The following is a 25,788-nucleotide window of genomic DNA, read 5'->3' on the forward strand; positions in this document are numbered from 1 at the left end:
TACTCTGTGTGATGGACTGGGCTACATCTCTGATATATCCTGCAGTACCGGGTAGTGTTGTTCCCAAACCAAGCTGTGATGCAACCCAACAGTAGGCTTTGTATAAAAGTTAGTAAGCGTCATGGAAGACATGCCAAATTTTCTTCGTCTCTTCAGGAAATAGAAGCGTTGGTGTGGATTTTGGCCGCAGTTTCGGTGTGATTGTTGCAGGGAAAATTGTTGATGATATTTAAGCCTAGGAACTTGAAGCTCTCAACCATCTCCATATTCAGTGATTTGTTATGATGGCAGATTAAGCAAATTCACATTATGGAATTACTTCTTTGATGGAATTCAAGCCATGTTTGCTGTGTCATTTATAATAATATCGCTTTGATGTATTTAGCATTTCTGAAAGCTGATGAGAAATGAACTTTGTTACAGCAGTGCTTGGTTTAATCCTGCAATCTTGAGCTGGAAGGCAGATATTGCTAATAGTGTGTTAATTGTTATTGTTGACAAGGAGGAAAAATCCTACGAGTTGTAAATCATGAGAGATGCAAGGAACTACAGATGCTGGAGTCTTGAGCAAAGCACAAAGTGCCGGAGGAACTCAACGGGTCAGGCAGCTTCTGTGGAGGGAACGGACAGACGACATTATGGATTGGGACCCTTCTTCAGACTGATTGTGAAACATTGCCTAGCCATTCTCCACAGATGCTGCCTGACCCACTGATTCAATCTAACATTTTCAGTTTTGCTTAAAATCATATGGATTTATTTGTTCTTGGTAGAAATTAATTCCCATTCTCAGCCCCTCCTTTCCTGTCAACCAATTGCCAAAGTTATTCATTTATTGCCCATAAGATTCATTTATTGGACGGCACGGTGGCGCAGCGGTAGAGTTGCTGCCTTACAGCACATTCAGCGCCAGAGACCCGGGTTCGATCCCGACTTTGGCTGCTGCCTGTATGGAGTTTGTATGTTCTCCCTGTGACCTTGTGGGTTTTCTCCGAGATCTTCGGTTTCCTCCCACACTCCAGAGACGTACAGGTTTGTAGGTTAATTGATTTTGTATGAATGTAAATTGTCCTTAATGTGTGCAGGATAGTGTTAATGTGCGGGGATCGCTGGTCAGCGTGGACTCGGTGGGCCGAAGGGCTTGTTTCCGTTCTGTATTTCCAAACTAATAAGGTGCAGACTTTATTATTATTGTTATCTTTATCATTATTATTATCATTGGAATGCGGGACCATTCGCACTGAGTCTCTGCGGTGGGTTTCTGCAGAGGTAGCTGGCAGGGAGACGGACGGGGCTGTGCAGAGAGAGGGTCTCCCACCCTGGCACACAGACACTGACCTGCACACACCAGGTGGGCTTCAAGACTGGACAGAAGTACTGATGGTGGCCACAGAGGCCACAGCCAGAAACAAGCCACCCAGGGGAAAAAGCCCTGAATGATTTGCCTCTGCCCTTATTTAGAGCACTGGGAATCAGCAGGCATGGGGTGCTAAGGAAAGAAATCGAGCTGCTCCAAATTTGCTGAAGGGATTGTTCAGATCCCGGCCCAGCTGAGATTTCATGTCAAATTCTACTGATCGAGGAAGGATCTGTTCTTTCAGAGATAGATTTCTGACTCGTTGCCAGATGCACAAAAACGTTGTGACTTACTAATGATTTCCCAAAAGGGACATCAGATAATGTGAGCTGTTGTTACCTTTTGATTATTTTATTCAAATCAAGCTGCAATGAACGGATCTACGATTAAAAATAAAATTAAAAACAACTGAATTTAGCACTGTTTCTAAACCTTGCAATTAGTCTGAAAGCAATTCAGGGCATCATGAGTTTAGTTTTAGTTTAGAGATGCAACGTGGAAACAGGCGCTTTGGCCCACCAGGTCTGCGCCGAACTTCTTCAGTGTTTGCAGTAGGGGGAAGAAAGCTGGAAAAGAGAGGTGGGGGCAAGACAAACCTTGGCAAGAGATGGTGGATACAAGTAAGGGAGAGGGTGTGGGTGGGAGTGGAGTGGGGTGTTGTTTGGCATCAATACACCTTCGGTCTCCCTTTCGTCTCTAGCCTTTATCACTTACTCTGTAACTGTGCTAATCCAGTTTCCTGCCACATTCCAAAGATATGAGGCTGGGTTGGTTAATTGGCTGCTGTAATTTGCCCACAGTGTGTAGGTGAATGGTGGGGAGTGGAGTGATGGAGTTGATGGGGATGTGGGAATTAAAATGAGATTAGAGCAGGATTAGATGCTTGATGATCAGTCTGGATTTACTGAGCCAAATGACAATAGACAATAGACAATAGGTGCAGGAGGAGGCCATTTGGCCCTTCGAGCCAGCACCACCATTCAATGTGATCATGGCTGACCATTCTCAATCAGTACCCCATTCCTGCCTTCTCCCCATACCCCCTGACTCCGCTATCCTTAAGTTTCCTTATGGTCAGTTTCCATGCTGTAGGACTCTGTGACTCTAACTAAACAATCCGCCTGATTGCCACACCACATAGTGTCCTAATAATTTATTATCTCCACCACCAGCAAACCGTAACCACAGCGTGTGCCTTCCACCAAATACTTAGTAGATAGTCAGCCATGACTGAGGGGGGCCGAAGAACTGTTTAGTTTACATGCTATTCAAACTGATCAGATATACCATGTATAAATAAAATCAGTTGAATCTCAAGTACGTTAGATAGAGTAAAGGGAAAGATACAGTGTGCAGAATATCGTTCTCAACGTTGTAGAATGTTGTGGCACTTTGGTTCCTTAGACAAAGTCCAATGTTGTCAATGGGGTAGACGTGAATCAAACAAAAGGAAAGAACTGCAGGGTCTTGACCCGAACGTCACCCATTCCTTCTCTCCAGAGATGCTTCCTGTCCCGCTGACTTACTCCAGCATTTTGTGACTACCCTGGCTTTTAAAGACTGATCTGCACAGTATAGTTTTAGTTCAGAGATGCAGCGTGGAAACAGGCCCTTCGGCCCACCGAGTCCACATCGAACAGTGATCCCGCACATTAGCACTACTCTACGCGCACTAGGGACTATTTAACATTTTACCTTTTTACATTTTACATTTTATACCAGGCCAATTAACCTACAAACTCTGTACGTCTTTTGAGTGTGGGAGGAAACTGAAGATCTCGGAGAAAACCCACGCAGGTCACAGGGAGAACGTACAAACTCTGTACAGACAAGCACCCGCAGTCAGGATCGAACCCGGGCACTGTAAGGCAGCAGCTCTACCCGCTGCACCACCCTGCCGCCCGACCGATCTGCTTGTTGTGTGACATGACTGAGGTGCAGCATCTCCCACCTTATGGTGCAGGTTTGGCCTCAGTTTAGTATCTCACACAAAAGATGAAAACATCTTCATCTTCGGGCTGTGTGGTAACAAACGTTGACAGTCCATATTGCTGCAAGGAGGAATAAGCTTTGATAGCAAGATTTATATTCAAATTTATGCAGGCTTTGTGATTAGATCGGGATTGAGTACAGTTTTTCTTAATGCGTCCGGCTGTTACGAATGGTAAACAAGGAGAGGAAGGAAGAATTGTAAAATGATACTCAGCAAGCAAACGTCTGTACGGATGAAAACCAAAAACTGCTGGACAACATCAGTGGCCACATCACTGGAAAGCGAAAAAGGCACCATTTCAACATGTTCAGAGAGCAAAAATAACCCCATTTCAGGGTTATATAATAATTTCTGTGATCTCTCTTCATTTTCAAATTATTTATATCTTTCTAATCTTTTTAATCCATCATAGAGTCATTGAGTCATATAGCTATGCAATGTGGAAACATGCCTTTCAGCCCAACTTGGCCACGCCGACCAACATGTTCTATCTACACTAATCCCATTAGTTTGGCCCATATCCTGCTAAACCTATGTACCCGTCCAAATATTTGTTAACCGTTGTGACCCTACCTGCCTCAACTACCTCCTCCGACAACTCGTTCCACACACCTGTGTAAAAAAGTTACCCCTCAGGTTCCTATTAAATCTTTCCCCCCTCACCTTAAAGGTACAGTACGTCATCTGGTTCTTGATTCCATTACCCTGGGTGAAAGACTGTGCATTTGCTCTATTTATTTCATCCTTTTCCCTACCTATTCCAATTGTTCATCAATCAATATCAGCCAATCGTTAAAACGCTGTAAAATGCAAGGTAAAATGCAGGGTCCCAACCTGAAATAATTACCATTTCTTTGCCTCCAGAAAAAGGTGCTTGACCCACCAAATTCTTACATCTGAAGAAGGGGCTCGACCTGAAACATTACCCATTCCTTCTCTCCAGAGATGCTGTAGGAATTTAAGATAGACATAAAAAGCTGGAGTAACTCAGCAGGAACTGAGTCACTCCAGCTTTTTGTGCGTATCTTAAGTTCCTACAACAGATTGTGTTAGTTTCAGATTCCAGTACCTGCAGTCTCTTGTGCATCTTCCGTAACCTTATATGAATATGGGAATAATCCGAGGATTTTGGAAGGGAAATGAGGGCCAGCTTGAATTTAATACAAATAAATGTTTATGGAGCAGGATCCAGGTGCTTTATTTCTGGAAAGCAAGGATTTAATTTTACTTCAATTATGCTCTGATAAAAAAAAGATATAAATGTCATTTGGACAGCATTTAGACCACTTGGACAGCCACATGGATAGGATAGGTTTAGAATGATGTGGGCCAAATGCAGGCCGGTGGGATTCGTGTAGAGGAGGCATGTTGGTTGGCATGGACAAGTTGGGCTGAAAGGCCTGTTTCAACGCTGTATGACTCTTTGAGTCTATGTATAAAACTGTCAAGAATGGAGAAGAATTTAGTTTAGTTTAGAGAGACAGTGCGGAAACCAAGTCTGCACCGACCAGCGATCACCACACACTGGCACTATCCTACACACACTAGAGACAACTTACATTTATACCAAGCCAATTAACCTACAAACCTGTACGTCTTTGGAGTGTGGGTGGAAACCGAAGATCCCTGAGAAAACCCACGCAGTCATGGGGACAATGTACACAAACTCCGTACAGACAGCACCCGTAGTCAGGATCGAACCTGGGTCTCTGGCGCTGTAAGACAGTAGCTCTACCGCTGCGCCACCGTGCCGCCCCTTTCAATTCAATCGAATGGAAATAATAATTTATTCTCCAATGCAAAATAAAACTGTGATCTGATATTATAAACAGAATATGCTGGAAAGGTTCAGCATATCTTGCTGCCTCAATGACTTCTTTGTGAAGGATTGCATGTGGTCACTTGGTAGATGGGTGAGGTGGAAAAAGGAAAACAAATTTAGTGAAGGTGGAAGTGGGCAACAGAATCAGCTGGAACATGGAATGTAGAGTGTAGAGTGCAGTCTGAAGGAGGAGTTAGACACTGAGTGCTGGAGTAACTCAACGGGTCAGGCAGCATCTCTGGGGAAAAAGGACAGGTGACGTTTCGGGTCGAGACCCTTCTTCAGATTTCTTAAGGAGGAGTGGCTGGCCGAACAAAGGAGGGAAAGGAGCATGCAAGCACGAACTGGAAGATCAGGAGAGGTCAGGGGTACCTGAGTGAAAGAGTCGGCTATTGTGTGTGCAGAGGAGTGGCTACTGAGGGTAGGTGTTGTGAAGCGATGAAAGAGTCTTCAATTAAAAACACCAAGAAGATTGAATTTAATTTTTTTTTTCAATTATATACTTTTTGGAGTCATTGAAGCAGGCCGACCAAGAAACGCCATCTACACTCGGCCCACCTGCCCACGTTTGGCCCAATTCCCTCTAAACCTTTCCCATCCATGTACCTGTACGAATGTCTTTTAAATGTTATTATAGTACCTGCCTCAACTAACTCCTCTGCCAACTCGTTCCGTGTAAGGGTGGTGAATCTGTGGAATTCTTTGCCACAGAAGGCTGTAGTGGCCAACTCAATGGATATTTTTAAGGCAGAGATTAGCATTGTTGTCAGGGGTTATGGGGAGAAGGCAGGAGAATGGGGTTAAGAGGGAAAGATAGATCAGCCATGATTGAATGGCGGAATAGCCATGATGGGCCAAATGGCCTAATTCTGCTCCTATCACTTATGCACTCATGAACTTATACGCCCACCATCCTTTGTGTGAAAAGATTGCCCTTCAGGTTCCTTACGTAAAATAAAATGCTGTAAATATCTAGCAGAGGGAGAAACACAGTTAGCATCTCAGGTAAGACACAAAATTCTCGAGTAACTCAGCAGCACAGGCAGCATCTCTGGATGGAAGAAATGGGTGACGTTTCGGGTAGAGACCCTTTATCAGACTGACCTCAGGGTCTCGACCCAAAACATCACCCGTTCCTTCTCTCCAGAGATGCTGCCTGTCCCTGCTGAGTTACTCCACCATTTTGTGTCTATCTTCACAAGGCCGGTTCATTGGCTATATTTAAGAGGGAGTTAGATGTGGCCCTTGTGGCTAAAGGGATCAGGGGGTATGGAGAGAAGGCAGGTACGGGATACTGAGTTGGATGATCAGCCATAATCATATTGAATGGCGGTGCAGGCTCGAAGGGCCGAATGGCCTACTCCTGCACCTATTTTCTATGTTTCTATGTTTCTATGTAGTATAGCATCTCAGGTTAATATGTTGCAGTAGATTCATTTCACCAGTAAGTGAACATTAGTAACATTTAAGATCTATCAAATGCTCGTTAGCTATGTCAGAACGTTTAGACCAAAATATAGCATTTTGATTTAACAAAAATGTCCAGAACTTCTAGAATTTCCCGGGGATCATTCCCCAGACCCCTTCTCCTGGTCCGAAGGAGGGTCCTGACCAGAAACTCCTAATATGCTACCTGATCCGTTGAGTAACACCAGCACTTCGTCTCTATGTTTATAAACAGCATCGGCAGTTCCTTGTTTCTACCCTTTCCAAATGCAATATATTTCCTCAGCTTCGATAATATCAGATTCTTCCTGAAATTTTCTGAGCTGGTTAAACTGCCATTTATCTAAAGTACAATAAGTGGGCCGAGAAAATAAAAATAGAAGCCCGTTCTAAACAGAATCCGATACTCATGTCCTTCATCAGCCTGGTGAATGAGGAAACATTGGTTAGGCTGAGGCCAATACTTAAGCTACTTTACTTCATAATGAGTGAGTGTGCAGAGAAAAATTCTGACTTGATTTACTTCAATCAACAATTGATCTCTGATTAATGATTCATAAACACAGGCTCTGCTTCCTCCCATCACTGAGCCGTCTTCTTTCACTTAATTACGTTTTGTTCAGACTGTTCTTCCGGCACTTTTGACAATCCTGAAATGGCATCTCTGACTCTATGTCTCCTCATTATCTTTGTCCATTTAAATCCTGAGTGCGGTTGCCGTGGTAACCACGGCTCCTCGTTTCTCTTGCCCATTAACTCCTGGGTGACGTCACCCAGGCTAAATCATGCCCACTCATTCTTCTTGTTCATTAACTTTAGCACATTGGAAAACATCATCAACACAGGTTGAGAGGGTGCTGAAAAAGGTTTTTGTCAGAGTATTGAGTATAGATGTTGGGAAGGTCACGTTGCAGTGAGACAAGAAGTTGGTGAGGCTACCTGCGCATCATCTGCGACTCTTTGATGTGATAATTGGATTTTGTTCAGCTTCTTTTCAATTTGCTTTTGAGCATCTCATTAATGTGAAGAATCCGAGCATTTACTCCACATTCCTAATTACCCATGAAGTGGTGGTACTGAGGCTGTTTTCTTGAGTTGCTGTAGTCCATCCATTGCATATTCGTCCACAGTGTTGCTGAAGCTGATTTGCAGCATCTAGATCACATTTTACCGAGAAGAGAACTTACCCTTGGAACGTTTATTATTTCCACTTAGGCCAAAGATGAGTGCCTAGAGCTTTCCATTTCTTTCTGTGGAAAAATACTCAAAGATGTCTTGGTGCATTTTGTCCTTTAAGCACGAGTGAAGGAATTTTGACTATTCCTATAGTTTGGTACAGAACTCATACAATGGATTATATTCTCACACTCAGTAACCCCAGGATCGGGGTTTGATGGCACTGCTGGTGTTTTGAAACAGGATTCAGGGACAGGCCCCAAAATGTCACCCATCCATGTTCTCCGCAGAGGCTGCCTGACAAGCTGCGTTACTCTGGCACTTTGCATCTTTTTTTATAAACCGACATCTGCAGTGCCTACATCTCAGCTTTTCTATGTTGTCATTTCAACGTAAGTTCCAAACAAACGTTTTTGCGTGACTAACTACCATTCGATGCAATCTAATGGTTCCAGGGGGGATTTGCAGAATATTCCAGTGGCAACATTGCATCTGCAACTTAGAATGTAGAACAGTACAACACAAGAACAGGCCCTTCAGCCCACAATATTTGTGCAACACGGTGGTGCAGCGGTATAGTTGCTGCCTTACAACGAATGCAGAGCCGGAGACCCGGGTTAGATCCCGACTACAGGTGCTGTCTGTACGGAGTTTGTATGTTCTCCCCGTGATCTGCGTGGGTTTTCTCCAAGATCTTTGCTTTAGTAGAAACATAGAAACATAGAAAATAGGTGCAGGAGGAGGCCATTTGGCCCTTCGAGCCAGCACCGCCATTCATTGTGATCATGGCTGTTCATCCCCAATCAATAACCCGTGCCTGTCTTCTCCCCATATCCCTTGATTCCACTAGCCCCTAGTGCTCTATCTAACTCTCTCTTAAATCCATCCAGTGATTTGGCTTCCACTGCCCTCTGTGGCAGAGAATTCCACAAATTCACAACTCTCTGTGTGAAAAAGTTTTTTCTCATCTCAGTTTTAAATGGCCTCCCTTTTATTCTAAGACTGTGGCCCTTGGTTCTGGACTCGCCCAACATTGGGAACATTTTTCCTGCGTCTAGCTTGTCCAGTCCTTTTATAATTTTATATGTTTCTATAAGATCCCCTCTCATCCTTCTAAACTCCAGTGAATACAAGCCTAGTCTTTTCAATCTTTCCTCATATGTTTCCTCCCACTCTCCAAAGACGTACAGGTATGTAGGTTAATTGGCTTGGTAAATGTAAAAATTGTCCGTAGAAGGGTATAGGGTGGTGTTACTACGCAGGGATCGCTGGTCGGTGCGGACCCGGTGGGCTGAAAGGGCCTGTTTCCGCGCTGTATCTCTAAACAAAACTAAATATCTGTGCTGAATGTGATCATATCATATCATATATATACAGCCGGAAACAGGCCTTTTCGGCCCTCCAAGTCCGTGCCGCCCAGCGATCCCCGTGCATTAACACTATCCTACACCCACTAGGGACAATTTTTTAAAAAGATTTACCCAGCCAATTAACCTACATACCTGTACGTCTTTGGAGTGTGGGAGGAAACCGAAGATCTCGGAGAAAACCCACGCAGGTCACGGGGAGAACGTACAAACTCCTTACAGTGCAGCACCCGTAGTCAGGATCGAACCTGAGTCTCCGGCGCTGCATTCGCTGTAAAGCAACAACTCTACCGCTGCGCCACCGTGATGCCAAGACCATCTCTTACATCCCTGCGCAGAATCCATATCCTGCATAGCAGTGTTGATGCCTCACAGCGCCTGAGACTAGGGTTTGATCCTGACTACGGGTGCTGTCTTTACGGAGTTTGTAAATTCTCCCCGTGACCTGCGCGGGTTTTTTGCCAGGATCTCCGGTTTCACTCCTACATTTAAAAGATGTACACGTTTGTCGGCTAATTGGCTTGGTGTAATTGTAAATTGTCCCTAGTGTGTGTAGGATAGTGAAAGTGTGCGGGGATCACTGGTCGGCGTGGGTTCGGTGGGCCGAAGGGCCTGTTTCCATGCTGTATCTCTGAACAAAACTAAACTAAACTAAATCATTCCATTCCCTGCATATCCATGTGCCTATCCAAAGATCTCTTAAATGAAACTATTGCACCTGTCGCCACCACCACCTCGGGCAACACACATCGCCCTCTGTGTAAATAAAAGTTATCTCACACTTCTTCTTTAAACTTTGCCCCTCTCACCTTAAAGTTATGCCCTCTAGTATTTGAATTTTCCATTCTGGGAGAAAGGTTCTGACTGTCTACCCAATCGATGTTTCTCATCATTTTATATACTGTTCAGCAACGAAGACAAAAGTAACAAGGAAGCCAGGAAAATGAGTGACATTTAGCATCTGCCCCCTAATATAGAAGCAGAACCCTTGTCTACAGAACGAGAGCTAAGATCATATTCTCTGAGGAGCAGCATAAGCAGTCAGCCAAACACAAATGCAGCTTTAGAAAACCCCTCATCAGCTCCAACTACTATTAAAAAAAACCAAGGGCAACGTTAATTGCTTTTAGCCACAGGCTGATTCAGACATCAGGACGTATGGCCGTAGTTATGCACATAACATGCCTGTCTGCAGTCACGGGGTGCAGGTGCGAAGTTACACTGAGTGGCAGAGTTGTTGCTTTTTCCACTGTAATGTATTGAGTGTCCATTAAGGCTTTCTTACCCAAATATAGATACAGGAACTAAAATTAATTCCAATCTCTTTTTCTTCCAACTATAAAGGTGTTTGCACTTAGTTTGCAACATTAAAATATCCTGCAAGTCTCTCAACAATGGAGATACCACATGCAGGCGGAGGGGATTAGTTTTGTTTAGCATTATGTTCCTCATTAACATTGTGAACCAAAGTGCCTACTTGCTGGACTGTTCTATTTTTCTACAGGTAGATATGGTGAAGTCTAACTGCATTATTAAGAAGAGGAGGAAGCCTTACAGGCTCTCGTCTACTTTAACATTCACAGTCATGAGGCATAGAATCATACAGCATGGACCATGCCCTTCGGCCCAACTTGCCCATGCCAACCAACATGTCCCATCTACATCTGCCTGCGTTTGGCCCTTATCCCTCTAAACCTATTCTACCCATCTGTGGGTGCTGACCGGGAGCACCCCACAAGCCTTGCCGTTTCAGAGATGCTCTGACCCAGTCGTCTGGCCATAACAATTTGGCCCTTGTCAAAGTCGCTCAGGTCTTTACTCCTGCCCATTTCTCCTGCATCCAACACATCAACTTCAAGAACTGACTGTTCACTTGCTGCCTAATATATCCCACCCCTTGACAGGTGCCATTGCAACAAGATAATCAATGTTATTCACTTCGCCTGTCAGTGGACATAATGTTTTGGCTGAATATGGATTGAGCTGCCAGAGAAAGTGATAAAGGTGGGTACAATAATGACATTTGAATAGGTACATGGAAAGGAAATGTTTTGCTATGAGCCAAGAGCAAGGAAGAAGACAAGCTTATTTAAGCAACTTGGTCGGCATGGATGAGTTGGGACAAAGGGCCTGTCTCCCTACGGTATGGTTCCACGACTCTATTTACAACTTCCCTGCAAGCTGGCAATGTAAGTGGTTTAGTTTCCTTTGATGCTATCCTCTTCCACTTCATCACTACTTGGTTTACTCTTTGTCTCAAAACAAATACGTTGTAAGGTTTCCCAATTTATATCCATGCTTCCGCGATATAGCATATCATTCTCTCCAGATTCTAATGCAAAGTAACAACCTTATCGGTCATAAATATGACCATGATTGTGGTTACTCTTTTGGTCCTGTCCTTCAGTTGTACTTCAGTACCATTGACATGGTGGCTGCACTGTCATCTTTGAAAGCCTCTTGCCCAATGCCCAGCTGATCAGGAATGCTCTCACTTAATTTCACGCATGTGCAACCGTAACCAGAAATTTTCCCTTTTCCAGCTTTAAGCCTATTCCCCTGAATCCTCCAATCATCTATGTTTACCTGTCTTTCATTCCTCGAACTTGTATTGTCACAGTGAGTTTGCTGGTACCTTACCGGGCAGAGAGTTGTGGAGGCAGCCCAGACCATCACGCAAACCAACCTCACTTCCATTGACCCCATCTACACCACGCAAACCCTCCAGCAGAATCAAGGACCAGCCTCACTCCCTTGTCTCCCCTTTCCCATCAGGCACGAGGTACAGAAGTTTGAAAACACATACCTCCGGATTCAAGGACAGTTTCTTCCTAGCTGTTATCAGTAGTGGGACAGTGGCACAGCAGTAGAGTTGCTGCCTTACTACATGCTTGCAGCACTGAGGATCCGGGTTCGATCCCGACTACCGGTGCTGTCTGTATGTAGTTTTTATGTTCTCCCCGTGACCGCATGGGATTTCCCCGAGATCTTCCTCCCACAATCCAAAGAAGTTCAAGTTTGTAGGTTAATTGGCTTGGTGTATGTGTAAATTTACTTAGTGCGTGTAGGTAAGATAGTGTTAATGTGCGGGAATTGCTGGTCGATGTGGGCTCGGTGGGCTCAGTGTTTCCGTACTGTATCTCCAAAATGAACTAAACTGAATGGTCCTCTCTTCAGCTAGAGTGATGTCCTGAGCACTCTTCTACCTCATCGCAGACCTTTGAACTATCTTTAATTGGACTTTATTGGACTTTATCTTGCACTAAATATCATACACTTTATCCTTTATATTTGCACTGTGGGCAGCTTGATTGTATTCACGTATAGTTGTTCCTTTGACTGGATAGCATGCAAATAAAAGTTGTCTGTACACGTGACAATAATAAACTAGACTACTGAACACTTAATGAAGTCCATGGCATTCCCTTTTGCAAGAAGTGACACCTTTCATTTTGTTGATGTAGTGTGGCTAAAAGGAAAATAAATTGAAATGAGTGCTAATGGAGTGCCAAAGCTTTTATTGATTCTTAACTTTAAGGCAATTTAATATTTTCTAGGACAAATCCTGTCTGTATCTACTCAGCAATCTCAGCACCCTCAAACTGCTCATCGATCTTCATTTCAATAAGGCCAGTTTTCTCCTGTTGACACAGATATTTCAGCCTCGAGTCTTCTGTCAACTGCCTGCTGTCAATCTTCCCTTCCATCTACTGTGAGAAGAGATAAAGCTTCTAAGAGGTTTGGTAAGTGGTTGCAAAACGCTTTGAAACTATTTCTATTCACAAACTGTACCCTTTCAAGGTGCAGAGTTCACTACAACCATATTGTACCAAAGAGAACAAAATGCACCTTCATCTTGTGCTTAACTGAGCAGCAAGCAGTCCAGACTTCACTACACTGATCACAGCTCTCAACTACAAACGCAACAATTGCACAGTGGAACCTGCATACACCCATTGCCTCATGAGAAAGTGCATAAAGCACTGGACATTTTGGTTTACATACCGCATTCTTTAGTTTAGTTTTAGAGGTACAGCGTGGAAACAGGCCATTCGGCCCATTGAGTCCGCACCAACCAGTGATACCCCCCACACCAACACTATTCTACGCACACTCGGGACATTTACATTATTCCTACCAAGCCAATTAACCTACAAACCTGCACGTCTAAGGAAAGGATTATCTTCACCATTTCCTTTTGTCACATTTCTTTTTAAATAGTGTACTTTACTGAGATCCTGAGAACAGTGGCACAGCTGACAGAGCAGCTGCCTCACGCTGTCCGAAACCCGGGTTTGATTCTGATCACTGTCTGCGTGGAGTTTGCATGTTCTCCGTGTCACCATGTGGATTTCCTCCGGGTCCTCCGGTTTCCTCTCACATCCTAAAGAGGGTATTAGATAAATTAGCTTCTGTAAATTGCCCCTGGCGTGCAGGAAGATCCAGGGGCTAGTGGAATCAAGGGATATGGGAAGAAGGCAGGCACAGGTTACTGATTGTGGATGATCAGCCACGATCACAATGAATGGCGTTGCTGGCTCGAAGGGCCAAAAGGTCTTTTCCTGCATCCTTTTTTCTGTTTCTAAGTTTCTATGAATGGATGAGAAAGTGGGATAATGTAGAACAAGTGTGAGTGAGCGATCGATGGTTGGAGTGGACTTGGTGGGCTGAAGGGCTTGGTTCCATGCTGCGCAACTGTGCCGCCCACATCCTGATCTCCTGATCTCATATTTTTTTGCCTTTTAATCTCTTTAAATGGTTTGACATTTGGTCCTGATATGTAACACATTATTGGTGGCAGAAAACAAAACCCAATTGAAATTGTGCATCTCAAACCTACAAGTTGTGGATAGTGCCTGAGGGTTATTTTTCTCTTTTTCTTCTAAGCCAGTCTTAATTATGTCCTGGTTATTTCCTTTTCCATATCTAGCCTGGATCTAATTTATCTTGGGGCAGCAGAGTGGTGCAGCAGTAGAATTGCTGCCTTCCAGCACCAGATACCTGGTTTTGATTCTGACCACGGGCGCTGTCTGTACGGAGTTTGTACGTTCTCCTTGTGACCGTGTGGGTTTTCTCCAGGTGTTCCGGTTACCTCCCGCATTCAAAAGAAGCGCAAGTTTGTAGGTTAATTGGCTTCTGTAAATTGTCCCTAGTGTATGGGGTAGAACTAATGTCCAGGTGATTGATGGTCGGCATGGACTCGGTGGGACAAAGGGCCTGTTTCCAGACTTTATCTCTAAAACCAAAACTAAAAACTAAAACTAATCTTAATTCTTCCAACATTATTCTCTCTATTTTTTTCTTTGTCCATACAATTATCTTGTTGAGAACATGGATCCCGAAGCTGATGAAATCCCCATTGCCTTTGCATTCTATTACCATTACCTGGCCCCAGTTTCAGCAAAAAAACTATGTAAGCTGAAGGATAAAGGAAAGAAATCATCATATTTATGGAGCAATTTCACAGCCAATATTTCTTTACATTTGGTACCAGCTATTATTCATTTTCAATAGAAAAATCAATATTCAGTCCATTTTAGCTCAGGTCATCGTGAAGGTAGTTCGTCACAATACCACCTCTTTCAGAAAGTCAAACCTTTCTCTCAAGTATTTACTAAAGGCGTAGGAGAGTCTTGAAAATAGCTCAGGTTCTGGCTTAATGGATATACTTCTGTACCTCTTGCCTGATGGGATATTATAAATATATAGAAAATAAATGAGATTTTAAAAAATACGAGTTTTATTCTAGGATGATTGCTAACTTCAGCTCAATATCCACTGAAGGCTCAGTAACTACTATTCCCTGGTTGAAGAGCAAAGACTGCTAAAATATAGGATTATAGAGTGACTTTTACAGTTTGGCACCAAGATAGTTTAATGTTATTTTAGTTTTGTTTATTATTGTCATGTGTTCTGAGGAACAGTGAAAAGCTTTTGTTGTGTGTTATCCAGTCAAAGAAAAGACTAGACATGATTACAATCAAGTCATTCACAGTGTACAGACACTGGATAAAGGGTATAACATTTAGTGCAAGTTAAAGCCTGATAAGATCCAATTTAAAGATAGTTCAATCTTTAAACTTCAATGAGGTAGATGGAAGATTAGGATCGCACTCTAGCTGATGAGAGGACAATTTCAGTTGCCTGATACAGCTGGGAAGAAACTGTCCCTGTTCAATCTTCTGTACCTCTTGCCTGATGGGAGAGGGGAGAAGAGGCAGTGGCTGGGGTGAGCTGGTCCTTGATAATGCTGGTGGCCTTGCTGAGGCAATGTGAAGTGTAGATGGAGTCCACGGAAGGGAGGTTGGTTTGCATGATGGTCCACAACTCGTCATTACTTGATACCTGGCCAACTGCAGTGGTGTTGTCTGCAGTGGTGTTGGATTGGTATTCGGCTGCACTGTCATGAGTGTACACGGAGTATAGAAGGGGGCTGGAAATGCACCCTTGCTGCCACCAGTATTGAGGATTAGGATTAGTAGAAACAGATAAAAGTTCATAATAGTGTGACAAGCTGACAAGGAAAGGCATCCGTTCTCTTCCTGAGTCTCTGCCTTAGCCCTTGGTTTACTCTCCTTCTACAAGAATGGAGCTTAGCAGAGCTGGAAGCCCTAACCCAAGTCCAACCACTTCTGCAAGCCATTATTATCCTCTTCCTGATGCAAGATCCATACTTCAGACAGGAGTCGAATCAAACGTATTCAGTTTGTCGACACAAGGAACTGCAGATGCTGGTTTACAACAAAAAAAAAGACACAAAGTGCCAGAGTAACTCAGCAGGTCAGGCAGCATCTCTGGAGAACACGGATGGGTGAAGTTTTGGGTTCAGTCCGCTTCAGCAGAGCTTCCCCGGTTTAGTGGTTTCTGAAGTGGCTAACAGGGTCAAAGTGGGAACAGCAACCTCTTCCACAGATAGGCAGAGGTGCCTGATGCTGTGACTGAGTAGATTGTGATTTTCTGTGCTCATTCCACTACTTGCACTGGGCCATCCATGTGTCTTGATACAGGTGACTTTGAGGTGCTTATGGTGTGGAGAAGTTCTAATGACTAGATCCCAGCTGGGCATAAAACAGCCCTCCGCTGATTGCAACAAACCCAACTTGATGGGCCGAATGGCCTGTTTCCATGCGGTATGACTCTATGATCATGGCTATCAGTGATCCGAACCCTTGAGTGCTAAAATTAAACATTTTAAGTTCATAATGTAGAACAGATGCCTGACAGCCTCTCAAGGAAACAGCATGTATAAGTATTTATTCAATTCATGGGACAGTTCTTCATTATCAAGATTATCGAATGTAGGCCTGAACATTTGGAGTTTTCAATTCCTTGATCATTATCCAGGATTTCTGCATATAATTTGATTATTCCACTTTTAGACGACTATATCCTCATTCACCACACTCATTGCATTAATAATTTTGCAAAACAAATGCTGAAGGTGTTTTGTTTACTTTTTGATTGATTCTGAAGATGTTACACACCAAACTGCATATTAGCTTTACAGTCACATCTCCGGTGATATTAATGAGCCATCCCATCAAACTGGTCTGGCAGTTAGCCATGTTATGAATCATCCTTCAACGACAGTATCACTACTGAATAGTTTAGTTTAGTTTATTATTGTCACATGTACAGTGGAAAGCTTTTTTGGTGCGTGCTTTCCAATCAGCTGAAGACTATACATGGTAATATCAAGCCATCCAGAGTGTACAGATATAGGATAAAGAGAATAACGTTTAGTGCAAGATAAAGTCCAGCAAAGTCCGATTAAAGATAGTCCAAGGGTCTCCAATGAGGTAGATGGTAGTTCATAGAAACATAGAAACATAGAAAATAAGTGCAGGAGTAGGCCATTCGGCCCTTCGAGCCTGCACCGCCATTCAATATGATCATGGCTGATCATCCAACTCAGTATCCCGTACCTGCCTTCTCTCCATACCCCCTGATCCCTTTAGCCACAAGGGCCACATCTAACTCCCTCTTAAATATAGCCAATGAACTGGCCTCAACTACCTTCTGTGGCAGAGAATTCCACAGACTCACCACTCTCTGTGTGAAAAAAAACTTTCTCATCTCGGTCCTAAAAGACTTCCCCCTTATCCTTAAACTGTGACCCCTTGTTCTGGACTTCCCCAACATCGGGAACAATCTTCCTGCATCTAGCCTGTCCAACCCCTTAAGAATTTTGTAAGTTTCTATAAGATCCCCCCTCAATCTTCTAAATTCCAGCGAGTACAAGCCGAAGTACAGGACTGCTCGCTGGTCTTAAGATGGTTCAGTTCCCTGATAACAGTTGGGAATAAACTGCCCCTGATTCTGGAGGTGTGGGTTTTCACACTTCCTGATGGGAGGGAGGAGAAGAGGGAGTGACCAGGGTGAGACTGGTCCTTGATTATGCTGATGGCCTTGCCGAGGCAGCATGAAGCGTGGATGGAGTCAAAGAAGGGAGGATGGCTAGCTCGATAATCTGGGCTGCGTACAGAATTCACTGCAAAGGGGCAGTTGTACAGAGTCCAATGAACCTACAACCCCACACATCTTTGGGATGTGGGAAGAGACCAGAGCACCTGGTGGAAACCCACACGGTCACAGCGAGAATGTGGAAACTCCACACAGACAGCACCTGAGGGTCGGTTTGAACTTGGCTCTGTGGGTCAGCAGCTCTACCTGCTGTGCCACTGTGATTCTATACACGACGTGCACTTCAAAAAATGCACAGTAGTTGTGTCAGTATGTTCTGCAATTTTGCCCAAGGTAACCTAAAAATTATTTTGATTTCAATATTATTAAATGCTCTCTCTTTTGAGGTAAAACCAATTGGATTCCTAATTTTTCATTAATGTTGCTTAAATTTACCATGAGTTCCTTCTTGTGTAAGGAAATAACTGCAGATGCTGGTACAAATCGAAGGTATTTATTCACAAAATGCTGGAGTAACTCAGCAGGTCAGGCAGCATCTCAGGAGAGAAGGAATGGGTGACGTTTCGGGTCGAGACGTCACCCATTCCTTCTCTCCTGAGATGCTGCCTGACCTGCTGAGTTACTCCAGCATTTTGTGAATGAGTTCCTTCTTGATCTATCTTGATATACAACTTTCCAAAACCGCCTCGATAAATCTCTTCTGGTACTATTATATACTTGCTTCAGCAAGTTAGCGGCCGATTAGCGACTATAACTTTTTTTGGTATTTTTTTGATTTTATAAACAAGCCCTTCGTCCCACCATGTTTATTCTGACTATCATGCCTATCTATGTTATTGCCAATTGCTTATTTTAACTCCCTATCCCTCTGTGATCTGCACATTCATGTACATGTCCAGATGCCTCTGAAATGTTGCTGTTCCTGCCTCCACAACATCATCTGGCAGCTCATTCAAGATGCCAACTACCCTTTGTGTGAAAAATCTACCACTCAGATCGTTCTCAAACCTTCTCACTCTCACCTTATACCTATGCCCTCTGGTTATGAACACACCTAGCATGGGAAACGGACATTATCTACCATATCCCTGCCTCCCGTAATTTTATGTGCCTCTGATGTGCCACTTCATAGTCTCTTTCACTCCAGGGAAAGCAGACCCAGCTTATCCAACCTTTCCTTGAGATTAAAGCCCTTTAATCCAGGCAGCGTCCTTGGGAATTTGTGTGCATCTCTCCATCCTACTCAAATCCTTATGTGTAGGAAAGAACTGCAGGTGCTGGTTTAAATCGAAGACAGACACAAAATGCTGGAGTAACTCAGCGGGACAGGGGGCATCTCTGGAGAGAAGGAATGGGTGACGTCACCCATTCCTTCTCTCCAGAGATGCTGCCTATTCCGCTGAGTTATCCCAGCATTCTGTGTCTGTCTTCTACTCAAATCCTTCTTCCAGTGTGCATGGTATGGGATAGAGTCATAGAGTGATACAGTGTAGAAACAGGCCCTTTGGCCCAACTCGCCCACACCGGCCAACAATGTCCCAGCTACACTAGTCCTACGTGATAGAGCCATAGAGTCATACAGTGCAGAAACAGGCCCTTTGGCTCAACATGCCCATGGTGGCCAACATGCCCCATCTACACTAGTCCGACGCCTGCGTTTGGCCCATATCCCTCTAAATCTATCCTATACATGTCCAAATGTCATGTGCATCACTGAACCTTGTTGGTGCCTCTAAGGAGATGTGCTGAGATCCACCTGGTGGGTCAGCTGCTCCCTGAACTTTGTTGCTACAGGTATCAGGAAGATGCTGGAGGTCATCTGGCCTCCCACTGCAGACTGGACTCACCCCCAGCAGGAGCGATGGGGCATAAATGGCCAAATCGGAAGGGTCTAGCCGAACTTCACGGTCATTCCTGACGATCCAGCGCACCTGGGGTTTGGTGGTACCAGACTGGCAGATCTTTTAGGACTGTTGGATGATAAACGTTCCAGTGAACTTGTTGAGTTCAAAGGGAGCATGGGGAAAATCTCAGCAGCCAGCACACCCCACAGCACAAACATGACTCCACCAATATGTGGGGAGTATCGTTGCTTGATGAATGGGAGAGTAGTGGGAGTGGTGCTCATAGCAGTTAGAATGACCTGGACTGAGCAGAATAGCATCCTGCAGGAGACATGTTGCTTGTGCAATGGGACCATGGAGACCATCAAGGGTTATAACCAGGTGATCTGAACTGCAGATTACCAAGGTGATGTCTCTGATTGGTTATGCAGGTGGGACTAACATAGTTAGGCATCATGGTGGGCAAGGGCAAGTTGCGGTAGGCCATTTAGAACGGAGATGAGGAAAAGCTTTTTCACTCAGAGAGTTGTAAATCTGTGGAATTCTCTGCCTGTTCCAATTCCCTGGATGCTTTCAAGAGAGATCTAGATAGAGCTCTTAATGATAGCATAATCAGGGGGTATGGGGAGAGGGCAGGAATGGGGTACTGACTGTGGATGATCAGCCATGATCACATTGAATCACACGTGCTGGCTTGAAGGGCCGAATGGCCTACTCCTGCACCTATTGTCTATTGTCTATTGTTGGGCTGAAGGGCCTGTTTCTTTGCTCTATGACTCTCTATGACTATTTCTGTAAAGTTTAACACTACATAAAGAAAGCCATGTGGACTTTGGGGAATCCTCTAACAGTAACAAATCTTAGAACCTTTTAGAAGGAGATGAGGAGGAATTTCTTTAGTCAGAGGGTGGTGAATCTGTGGAATTCATTTCCACCGATGGCTGTGCAGGCCAAGTCATTGGGTATTATTGAGGCACAGATTGCCAGATTCCTGATTAGTACGGGTGCCAGGGGTTACGGGGAGAAGGGGTTAGGAGGGAGAGATAGATCAGCCATGATTGAATGATGGAGTAGACCTGATGGGCCGAATGGCCTATTTCTGCTCCTATGGCTTTTGAACGAGTGAACCTATGAGGTTCCTGTGTTTACTCTGCCTACCACTGAGGGCCAAAGGGAACGTAGCTGAAATGTCCTCCCGTGGTGTGGAGTCTGGAGGATGTAATGAATGCAGTAGTGGGAAGCAAGCTGTGAGCACTGGAGATCAATCGGTGTCAGGAACGATCTTAAGGCTGAGTTGCTGAGACATCAAAAAGCGGGCGCAAGGGCAAACTAAAATCCCGCTGGTCACGTGGACACACAGATATTTCCAGTTTAAGCTTTTTTTTAGCAGCTAGCTTCATTTTTCACAAGAAACCCGAGGCAAGGAGGCTGAGAATGATTGTTAATTTGACTCCAACAACCCACAAAGTGCAGCCACATGCACGCGTGAGGCAGTAGTTTTAAGCCCCACAGGGCCATGGATCTCAGCAAGGATAATGAATGCACTTTGCTTGCTGCCCTTTTAAGCAGCATGGTTTCAGACAAAAAGGCTTACTGAAAGCGGGAGGAGTTTTAATGCACGGGATAAAATGCCGGTACAACCAAAATTCCTATGAAGAATCTAGGGGTTGTATTACCAATATCCAGAAACATGGGCAAATGGAGTCAAATTTTCAACTTCAAACCTTGTTTCTCCATGGCTTTTTTTTTGTAGCCAAAAGGCGCCAGTAGACATATCTAATAACAATTGAGCTATATTTATTTTTAAAAATTCCCCACTCAATATAACTCTCTTCTGTCATCACTTTGTGACTAATGAACTTCTACTAATAAAGTAACAACAGTCGCGCAGGGGTAGAGTTGCTGCCTTACAGCGCCAGAGACCCAGGTTTGATCCTGACTACAGGTGCTGACTGCGTGGAGATTGTACATTCTTTCCGTGCTTGCATGGGTTTTCTCCGAGTTTTCTCTGGGCGCTCCGGTTTCCTCCCAAACTCTGAAGATATAGGTTAATTGGCTTCAATAGACATTAGACAATAGGTGCAGGAGTAGGCCATTCAGCCCTTCGAGCCAGCACCGCCATTCAATGCGATCATGGCTGATCACTCTCAATCAGTACCCCGTTCCTGCCTTCTCCCCATACCCCCTCTCTCCGCTATCATTAAGAGCTCTATCCAGCTCTCTCTTGAAAGCATCTAACGAACTGGCCTCCACTGCCTTCTGAGGCAGAGAATTCCACACCTTCACCACTCTCTGACTGAAAAAGTTCTTCCTCATCTCCGTTCTAAATGGCCTACCCCTTATTCTTAAACTGTGGCCCCTTGTTCTGGACTCCCCCAACATTGGGAACATGTTTCCTGCCTCTAATGTGTCCAATCCCCTAATTATCTTATATGTTTCAATAAGATCCCCCCTCATCCTTCTAAATTCCAGTGTATACAAGCCCAATCGCTCTAGCCTTTCAACATACGACAGTCCCGCCATTCCGGGAATTAACCTAGTGAACCTACGCTGCACGCCCTCCATAGCAAGAATATCCTTCCTCAAATTTGGAGACCAAAACTGCACACAGTACTCCAGGTGCGGTCTCACCAGGGCCCGGTACAACTGTAGAAGGACCTCTTTGCTCCTAGGTTGTAATAAAATCGGCCCTAGTGTGTGTAGGTTAGTGTACGGGGTGATTACTGGTTGGTGTGGACCCGGTGGGCCGAAGGGCCTGTTGCCGCACTGTATCTCTAAAGTCTAAAGTAAAGTCTGAAGTAAAAAGAAAACTAAAGTTCTAAAAAATTGAATATCTATTTATTAACTTTTTAAAGGCACTGGCACACAAGCCTTCACCAAACAAAAACACTTTTTTTTGGACCTGTGTGAAGAATTTTCTTGCTTTTTCATATTATCCTACATAACAGCAAGTTAATTAAGGATGTTGGTTTGTTTTCCAGCCTTTACCATCTCTCGGTGCACCTGATGATTAAAGTCTAACTCACACGGCTCATTGAATAATTTAACGGCCCAACATTTGCAGTATCAACACAATACTTTTCAGAAATGAGATTAATATGAATAACTTCTGGCAAGAGAGTAAAGTACAGCAAAGCAATTTATAATAACAAGCATCAGACTCACAGGCAGGTGCATCGCAATCCAAAGCTGATCCCATTCCTTTTCTCCAGAGACGCTCTCTGACCCGCTGAGTTACCCCAGCTTTTTGTGTCTATCTTTGGCTGGTGGTGTTGTTTGATTCAATGACTAAAGTGGTTCCTGACAGGATTGGCCTATGACTCACTTGTACCCTCCAGCGTTGAGAAGAATCAGGAGGGATCTCTTTGACACTGATAAAATTCAAACCAGGCATGTGCGTGAGGCAGCAGCTCTACCACTGTACCACTACTTTATCTTTAAGCCTGAAAAGCCATGTGGCCAATTCCTGTTCCTAATTAAAGGTAGACACAAAATGCTGGAGTAACATCTCGACCCGAAACGTCACCCATTCCTTCTCTCCAGAGAAGCCGTGTGGCCAATTCCTGCTCCTAATTAAAGGTAGACACAAAATGCTGGAGTAACATCTCGACCCGAAACGTCACCCATTCCTTCTCTCCAGAGATGCTGCCTGTCCTGCTGAGTTACTCCAGCATTTTGTGTCTGTCTTCGATCTAAACCGGCATCTGCAGTTCTTTCCTACACATCCTGCTCCTAATTGATACATACCTGTAATCCCTGCTTTGGCCCTCTTATTTAAGAAAGGAAATATTAGCATTGGAGACAATTTAAGAGATTAACCGGGTTAATTCTTGAATGAGAAAGCTGTTCTATCGCGACTGGCTAAGGAGATTTAATCCGTATTCTTTGGAGTTTAGAAGAGTGATAAGTAATCTAATTGAAACATATACTTCGAAGGGTGAACTTCAATGACATGAACCAGGGAAACAAGGGGACAGATACGGGGCATGGTCTTTTAAAATTGAGATGCATAGTAATTTATTCTTGTAGAGTGTGGTCGCCCTGGAGACCATTGCCCTGGAGGGTTGTGGAGGCGAGATTTAGATGTGTTTGTGTGGTTGAGGGGGTGGTATTTAAAGAGGTTCATTTTTGATAGATCTGGGATTTGAAGGCGTTGATGGCGTGGAAGATGAGACGTGGGACATGTCAGACGTGATCGTGAGCCATGGATAGCAGTGCAGGTTTGAGGGGCTGAGTGGCCTCCTTGTCCTCCTATTTTCTCTAATTCACATTAGGAAGGTCTATCTCTTAATTTCTCACGAATTAACTTACATTTCTGGCATCTATTTTGGAAGTTTAAACACAGCGTGTTAATCCTGACTTAACTCTCCGTGGCCAATATTGGTATGGTGTTCTGTAAATGTTTTTAGTTGTTTTTAGTTTTAGAGATACAGCGTTGAAACTGGACCTTCGGCCCACCGAGTCCACGCCGACCAGGTGATCCGTGCACACTTACACTATCCGACACACACCAGGGACAATTCACAATTATACCAAGCCAATTAGTCTGTAAACCTGTATGTCTTTGGAGTTTGGGAGGAAACCAGAGACCCCGGAGTAAACCGTCTGAAGAAGGGTCTCGACCCGAAATGTCACCTATTCTTTTTCTCCAGAGATGCTGTCTGACCCGTTGAGTTACTCCAGCATTTAGTGTCTGTCTTCAGCTTAAACCGGCATCTGCAATTCCTTCCTCAACACTACCAGTCAGTCATATCGAGTCATACAACGTTATCACACTGTCGGCAAACAGGCCCTTTGGCCCAGCTTGTCCATGCTGGACAAGATGTCCATCTATATTAAATTAGTACATTTTCATTACACTCTTTCTATATTAAATATTTAAGTTAAGGAGGCCAAAAAAACCCCCACAATGTTCCAGATGCAATCTTACCACGGTCCTATATAATAGCAGTGAGACATCTTTAACCCCTGCCTGCTAATCCTCTCTCAGTAAAAAAATCAATACACCATCTGAGTCACAAATTGCTCGCTGCATGTCCATGTTTGTTTTCAGTGACATCTGTACAAGGGCACACTGATCCCTTTTAACAAAAGCATTATCTTTGCTGCCACCAATTTTTAAAAAAAGGCTTCACTCCTTTGCCTGCCAAAGTGGATGCGTTCAGATTTTCTTTTTCAAATTATATGGCATCTGCCACGTTCTTGCTTTTCAATCTGCGGGAACTGTTCCGGGATCCACAGAACCCAGAAAGATAATGATCAATACCTCCCCAGCTACCTCTGTTAGGACCCTCGGATATACATATCCATTCCCTGGGATTTATCAATGTAATTTTACAAACAGAGTTTTGAGGATTCAATCAATGATGGAGAAAGAACATTTCAACAGTATAAAGTAAAAATAAACAATTATTTAAACGGCATAAAAAGAATGATTCTCAATCCCTTCTGGACTTTGGGGATTGTACGTGAAGGCTTGGCCTGGAAAACGCAAGGCCCTGTCATCTTTCTGGGCGCCAGCGCTTGGAGAAGCCCCTCGAACCCAAACAAAAGTCACCCATTCCTTCTCTCCAGAGATGCTGCTTTACTCCAACATTTTGTGTCTACCTTCGGTGTAATCCAGCCGCTAAAGTTCCTTCCTACACACCCTGCGAGCTCCTGTGCAACAAACCCTTATATATAATCAATAAAGCTCTTTCTCCTCTCCAAATCTACAAAGAGGACATAACTGCAACATCAGAAAAGAACAGTGAGCCTCCCTCACGCGTGGATAACGTTATCCACAATACAAAGCTATTTACTGCATTAAAACGCCAAGCTAGCCCTTCTTTAAACAAGTTGGTCTCATCCCAATACTTTACCACATGTGTCTTACAGTTGGTTTTGCCTCTGGGCCGCATGATTTCCTTGCTTTCCCAAACAAGCGTGTTTGCTTGCTCATCCCGAGTGCTGTTGGCTAACAACTCCTTTTCAGTCACAGACATGTTTTAACCCTTACACCACCATCACCCCTCAGCATTTTGTACTTACTCACCAATAGCTTCACAATGAGAAACACAAGCAGGCAGATGCCAATTCTTTACCGATGTCAGCGATGCCGACTCTATCCAATTGTTCCTCAAGATTCTTAAGTCCAGCAATCTTCTTGTGCGGAACAAGGATGTGAGGCACTGTTATTTGTGCACTTTTGAATCTTCAATGGTTCAATGGTTCTTTATTATCACATGTACGGTAAGAAAATAACTGCAGATGCCGGTACAAATCGAAGGTATTTATTCACAAAATGCTGGAGTAACTCAGCGGGTCAGGCAGCATCTCAGGAGAGAAGGAATGGGTGACATTTCGGGTCGAGACCCTTC

The 25,788-nt window shown here is 44.0% G+C and overlaps 1 protein-coding gene across 1 annotated transcript in view; it reads right to left on the minus strand.

Moving 5' to 3' along the window:
• The window catches only part of LOC144607753 (uncharacterized), a 192,035-nt gene extending 166,490 nt beyond the window's left edge, over positions 1-25,545 (minus strand). Inside the window, exon 1 of the mRNA XM_078424799.1 lies at positions 25,464-25,545. The gene's annotated coding sequence lies outside the window, so the exon portion shown is untranslated. The remainder of the gene's footprint in view (positions 1-25,463) is intronic.
• Positions 25,546-25,788: the final 243 nt, after the last annotated feature.

This window comes from Rhinoraja longicauda, chromosome 29 (genome assembly GCF_053455715.1).
Source record: "Rhinoraja longicauda isolate Sanriku21f chromosome 29, sRhiLon1.1, whole genome shotgun sequence".
In the NCBI taxonomy this organism is placed as follows: Eukaryota; Metazoa; Chordata; class Chondrichthyes; order Rajiformes; family Arhynchobatidae; genus Rhinoraja; species Rhinoraja longicauda.